Source organism: Mesitornis unicolor, unplaced genomic scaffold (genome assembly GCF_000695765.1).
Source record: "Mesitornis unicolor isolate BGI_N332 unplaced genomic scaffold, ASM69576v1 scaffold7860, whole genome shotgun sequence".
Lineage (NCBI taxonomy): Eukaryota > Metazoa > Chordata > Aves > Mesitornithiformes > Mesitornithidae > Mesitornis > Mesitornis unicolor.
The window spans coordinates 139,890-146,785 of record NW_010160323.1 but is presented as its reverse complement, the minus strand read 5'-3'; positions in this window follow the sequence as shown (position 1 = coordinate 146,785).

Genomic DNA, 6,896 nt, shown 5'->3' with positions numbered 1-6,896 from the left:
GAGATAGCAAATATTGCCAGCACAGTTGTGGGAAAAGTGTAGAACAGCCTAGCATCTCTCTTCCTAAATTCATGACCAAATGGTAGAAGTGATCCAAAAGACTGTAGGAAGAGGAAATGCCTGTCAGCTCACTCACCACAGCTGACTCCAGGTGCATGATAAATTGCATTTTCTGATGTTTTTCCAGACTAGCTTTAAAATCCTGAAGTGATTGGATGTAATCTATTATTGGAATAACAACATGAGCGTGTTTAGAGGAGTGTATTTCACAAAATTGAAAAGTTTTAAAAGCACAGCTACTGCATAGAATTTGTACTACTGTATTTGGCAGTCTTTGTGCACATTTGTCACTTGTACATCTGCCTCTAATAGGGTCATTTCTATAGCAAGTGTATGGTGGTTTGTGCTTGAGGACGATATAAAGTTTGCAATAGCACTACGAAAACATTTCACAATATAAAATCACTCAGCAGAGTGATTTGCTTGCCATGTGAGGTGATTGGATAGTCTGCTCTGAAAAGCTCAATTTCACTTCTATTGAAATGACTTGGCTTTAAAAGTGCTTAATCTTATTTCTGGTAAGGAAGATGCGTCATCTGGTCTGTCATTAATGTTCTGGAGAGGGCAGATCTTCCTTTCTCTTTAATCATTGTCATAAAGCTCACAAAATCGTTTATTTCAAACTACCTCAAGTTTGAGATTCTAAACTAAAGCTTGATGACAGAATTGTCAGTGCTCTCTTCAGACACGGCAAGGACATCTGGAAGCTAGGGAACATTAAACAGACGTCCTATTACACCTGTCCTATGTGGAGGTTCATCAAAGTAGTAGCTCGCAGGAACTAAAACCGATCAGCTTGACTTTTCGCTGCTGACACGTCTCCCCTTGACTCCCTGGCAGCAGCAGAACTTCCAGTGCTTAACTTCACAGGCTGGATGAGCAAGAGTCTAATACAAAGGGAACCCTTAGAGCAAAGTAGAAAATGTGAAATAAAATGCTTTAAGTAAGTACTGGAGATCTATTTGCATTAATAAGCATTTACGGACAATTATTTCTACTTTTTGTGTTCTGTACTACCTGCCGGCATCTTATCAAATGAGATCCTATTAAATCAAGTTACATCCCTCAACTTAAAAGCTCGCGGTCTAATGAAAAGAAAAAAACCAAAGCCAAGCAAAACAAATTACATAAAACTATAAGTAGGGAGGAAAATGTGCAAGGTAGAAAGGATAATGGGAACTAATTAATGAATTTTCTAAGTGGTTTGCAGGGAGAAGTAGCACTTTCTGTGAGACTATTTTATAGGAGACAAAAGAACAGACATGGTTTTAGGCATGCAACACCAGCAAGGCCTGAAAAAGAAACCACTGACTTCAGCCTAAGGGTAGCTTGTGAACAAGTCTCCATGTTTAAATTAATCATGGTAACCATTTATAAAATTTGAAAGAAAAAACACCTTTAGAGAAGGAGGAAATGTTAGCAGAAAGATTAGGTCCTGTGGGATAAGCTTGACAGATAACCGATTAATTATTGTCCTTGGAACACCAAGGGTGTCTTACACAGCAAACTGCAGTGTGCCATAAAAAGCAGTATCTATGGAACACATCATTTGTATCCAAGAGACCTAAGAAATTTCTGTTCCAAGTGAATCTTCCATGCAAGGATGACATTAAAGATGAAGCTGTATCCTCACAAATAGACACTTTTGTCTGTTCTCACACATTTGAATTCACTCAGTGCGTAGGGGATATTTCATTCTGATGCACTGGATGAGGTTCGCTGCACGCTGGAAATCCTACGCATCCCGGTCATTTCATGATAGGGAGCATTTACTGTGGTGGCTTTTGCATCTGTTTCTTGGCTAATGCCTGCTTTGTTTAGTATATTTTTGTCTCTAAGAACTTTCTGATGACAATACTGGCAAGAAACAGCAGGCTGTTAGAGGAATCTGTGGAAGAACTATTTCACTGTATGCTCTACTACCAAGAGAAATTATTATTTAAATATACTCAGCATCTAGTTAATTTGCCTGCTGTATTATACCAATGTAAAAGTCAGATGAATTACGTTCTTGTTAATGGACTTGCTTAAAACAAATTGGGTCAAAATATAGGCATTTATATACCACAGCCCACCCAGAATACATCTCGGGCTTTATTTTATTCCAGTTTTTCAAGGAACTTTTAAAAGGAAAATGACACAAATAGTCATTACCTTCATCTTTCCTTTTTTCTCCTCTCTATTTTTGTTCTTTTAAAGAAGAATGAATAGATTTTTGGAATAAAAAGACTGGGCAGTAGTTTAGCAGCAATAAAGGAGGAGTGGAATAGAATATACAGCAAAGCCTAAAGAGTGTAGCAACGAGCCTCCTGGAAACCTCCACGTCTCATTCAAACCCGTACTCGTCACAGAAGCAAAGTTCAGGATGATTCCAATGGGAGTTGTGTCTGCATAAGGATAATGAGACCAGAAGTGTCTTTGAGTAAGAAATAGCCTGACTTCAGATAACTACCTGATAACCAGAGCTTTTAAGTGTAAAATAAGGCATTTTCTTTTGAAGTTTTAAAAGAATTCAAAATCTAAAACTGTATCTGTCAACTTAAGCAGTGTTCTGTTTATTTTATCTTAAAGCTTTATTATCTAAATACACTTTTGGTCAGTATTGCCTGATGACTGACCTTGATTTCACGTTTTTAAATACTAGACCTTTGAAATAGACTTTCAAATTCCCATGTTTTATTGACAGCCCTTTTTGAAAAGTGGAGGAAAAATGATTCCCAGAAAGATAACTCTTCTGAGAGAAAAGTAAAATGAGTGAAGTGGTGAGGAGGCCTTCGCTCTCATTCCAGTGACCCTGATCCTCTTTGAATGCTGCCTGAGCAATGAATAGCGGCAAAGAGCCCATAGTAGTAGTCTTGCATTTTAAGTGTCTGGATATAGCATTAAAAAAATCTGTATTCCTCAATTCAATTTGGAAAAATGCTAGCAACCATTCAGTGTAACGGAGCACATTACGTAAAGCACAGAAAAAGGATTCTGCGCTCATAATGGCCCATAAAGAACAGGCTCTTCTGACAGTATCAGAGGTTGAAGGAGACCATGTTCCCTGGTGGTGCGGCTTTGGGGAGGCTGGAGAATGCTCGGAAAGTTGTGCAAGCACACCGAGTAGTTGACGGCAGAAATCAGCTTCAGCTTGTACCATGGGCGTGCTTCTTCAAACCTGGTATGCAACAACTCTGCGTGGAAGCACGTGCAGTTATGTCCAAATAACTGCTGGAGTTTACACTCTTATTATGTGTATCTTTGAGAATTTTGTCCAGGATAGTTTTATCTATAGGCTAAACTAATATAAGCCTTCAGAATTTTTATTATTTAGCATGGTTATTACTGAAAACAAAGAAGGAAAATAAAATAGCTTTTATATGCTGTTTTTTCTGATTTATTTCTCGAGTGAATGTTAACTCAGTTAACAGTTAACTCAACTGTTTAACTCAGAGCTCAGACAAGCTGGTCCCTCTAACCGTGCTAGAGAATTTGAAAAGGGAACGTTTTGTATAGAAGAGAAAGGCAGGAACCCTGGCTGTGGAACTGACGATATGAGCAGGGCTGCTATTTCACATAACGTGTGCGGTTTCATCAGCATTAGATCGCCAATGCGGGTGATTTTATGACAGATAAACTGCACTGCCATGTGCATGTGCATTAGGGAACTGCTGGGTACATTTCTTTTGGTAACTTCAGCAGCATCTTAGTCTCAAATCTTAACTTTAAAATCTGGAGCTGTCGTTTGTCAGAGGGGTGTTTGGGCTTCCATTAAAACCATTCCACTTTTAATGCTAACCTGCTGGTGCCAAGAAGCATTTGCACTGAATGTTTTATTCAACAAGACTTAAGAGATAGCTTCGTTAGATGCGCTTCTTGTCATCCTTTATTACACTGTATCTTTTGATATTTGAGTGGAAAAGCTAGAAATAAGAATTAAGGTCAGTAAATGGCAGGAATTTAGAACTCTTCTTTCACTATTCCTGTTTTCACATTCTCCATCAAAACCACAATTTGAACATCAGATAACAACAGCTTCATTTTTATTTTAAGCACCTAACTGTATGATACTCTAACTTAATGGCTATACATCTGATTTACCACGAGGAACAGAGATGATAGTCTGACAATTCTAGATTGCTGTTCTTCATACAGGAAATGCAGTGCTAATAGTGTCCTTATACGTTAGAAGACAAAAGCAAATATTTAAAAGTTTGGAGCTCAGATGAGCATCTTAATTTCTGAGACCGCGATAGTGAGCTATAAATCTGAAGTGAACAGACACTCTTTCTCCAGGTATTCAGTGTTTACATTTCTGATTGTGATAAGAAACCAAAATAAGCTTTTAAAATGCTTCATTTTAAAAATTAAAACAACACTTTCACATCTAAACATGTTCAAATGTAATTTCATATGACTTTGGGGGTTCTATTAATATCACAATTCTGATAATTAATTTTCCCGCCACTTGAAGCAACATCCTCATTAAAGGTGCAGATCTTTTGCTAAAGCCTGCAAATACAAAAGTTGTACCGATCAACAACTATTGCAGCTGCCTAATGAGCTGTTTTATTGGCCTGCACACGTTTACTCTTGATGTGCCTCAGCATCTCCAGTACTGGCACCATCCATCTTAAAGAGCTGCTTCATCAGAAACAGATTATTTCTTTTCCCGTTACACACTGGATGCAGCAGTTGACACATAGGGGCTGTATGTGTAGGGGCTACTGCAGCTTAGTTGTCATTTAGGAGAATGACACCCCTGAAGTGTAAAGGAGAGTTAGTTTATTTTGATTACTTCAGGTGTATTTCGGCGCTGCTTGTAAAGCACAACAGGTAACAGAACACCAAACAGAGCAGACTTGCATGAGAGAACATCAGATGTCCACCATCGGGATTTTAAAAGATTTGTTTGGCTTGTAGTCTGCTTTCTTCTTATTTTGTTGTTTTTCTAATGCAGAGTAAATAACCTGAAGACCTTATTTATTTTAAAAATAATAGTGTTTATACTGAAATGCTTGAAAGCATCGAAGTCTTGATCTAGGCACAGCCCCAGTTCCTTACTGCCATTTTCTGATTAGTTTAGCTCCTTCTGTAGTGCCAACAGAAGAAGAATGCAGCATCTTGCTCTTAAAGAAGTGTTTCAGAAGTGGTAAGCAGACATGCTGGACACAGACAAGGCTCAGGGTGGTGACGGGACAGAGGTGAGAATGAAGATTTTTAAAGCAGCAGTGGAAATGAATGCACGATCATTTGTGAGTTGAAAAGCACAGGTCCTCTTTGAGTTAGCCACCACTTTAAGTATTCACTGGATAAGATACAGTATACAGGGGCTATGGAATTGCCATCTGCTATTCCCAGAGTCTGACTGGCTCTTTAAATGTTGTCATATGTTAAAAGAGGAAAAGCCAGATGTTACATTTGCAAAGTCAATGTGCTGCATCTTCTTAAAATCCAAGAGCCGCCACTGCTAAATCTAGTCTGTCGGCACTGAACAATTGATCAGTTAAACAGCATAACCTTTAGCAGAGAAATAAAGCATTGCATCTTGCGAGATATAAAGAGGTCTGCATTGCCCAGGCCAATTACAGGCACAGGAGACAGAAAACCAGGCATCAGCAGGAGTTTCAGATGACCTCGGTAAATTGGCCTTTCCTCAGAAGCCAGACTGGATGGCTCACGTTTGCGGCCGTGCAGTTGCTGCTGATCAGATGGTGCTGTACATCCCCGGTAGGAAGCTGCAGATACTCAGTAATTAACTCGCTTCCACAATGCGGCACAGGGGTCATAGTAAAGAGCTCTCTTTCTCAGGACTCTGTCTAATGTACCAGTCTAGCCTCTATTCAGAATACTTCAAAGAAACAACCAACCAACCAGCCCTCAAAAAAACCCAACACAAACATAACCGGCCTGAAAACATACCAGAATCATACTGCAGAGGTATTTCAGAAGTATTTAATACTATTTTGGGTGCCCTTCAAGAAGAGATTAAGCAACAAAAAGCTTGCAAACATCACAAGAGCCATGCCCGTAGAGAAGAAACAGAGATGACAGCAATAACAGTGGCACAAGAGGAAGCTTGAGATTCATTTATAGATTTAAATGTCAAAACTGTAATTGGAAACTATCTGTACACGCACGTGATCTTGGAGCAGAGAGAATTATGAGCAGCAGAAAGGAGGAATCTCTCCTCAAGTAACCTCTGACAACACTGGTTGTGTAAATGTTATTGGCACTGGGAGGCCCAGGCAAACTGCAGTAACACTCCCAACAGCGAGAAGAAAGACTGCCACCATATTGGGCACTGCGAAAACACTGCACTCCAAGCTATGTGCAGGTTGTGGGTCCTTAAAGCAGACTCCAGCAGCAGATACCTGGGCTAGGTTTGTTCCCCAAAGGGCTTTCCTTATGCACTGGGATACAACCAACCACATTGTTCAGGCAAACCCTCAGGCAAAATCTTTGATACAGCACTCAATGCAAAATGCATCTGTTCAGAAGAAAACACCAGATGACATTATCAGGCAACTGCTGTAAACCAAGGAGCTCCTCCCAGATGTGATAACTATAATTAAATGTCCCATTTATACAGAAAGCAGAGCCCCAAAATGGGCTGCATGTTCAGTTGTAGTCGGCTGAGAGTACTTCTGCAATCACCTTGTTCTTGGTCATCGAGTCATTTAATATCCAGTGGACATCAAGGGAAAGGTCTCCATCAAGGAGAGCAGAAAGTGTATTATTAGGCTGCGTACAGGCACAATTAACAGAAACACCTCACAAGCACCTCTCCTACCACTCATTGCCCTGGAAAGTTTCGGATTGTTTCAGACCATGAAGAAAACACTGAAGAAGTT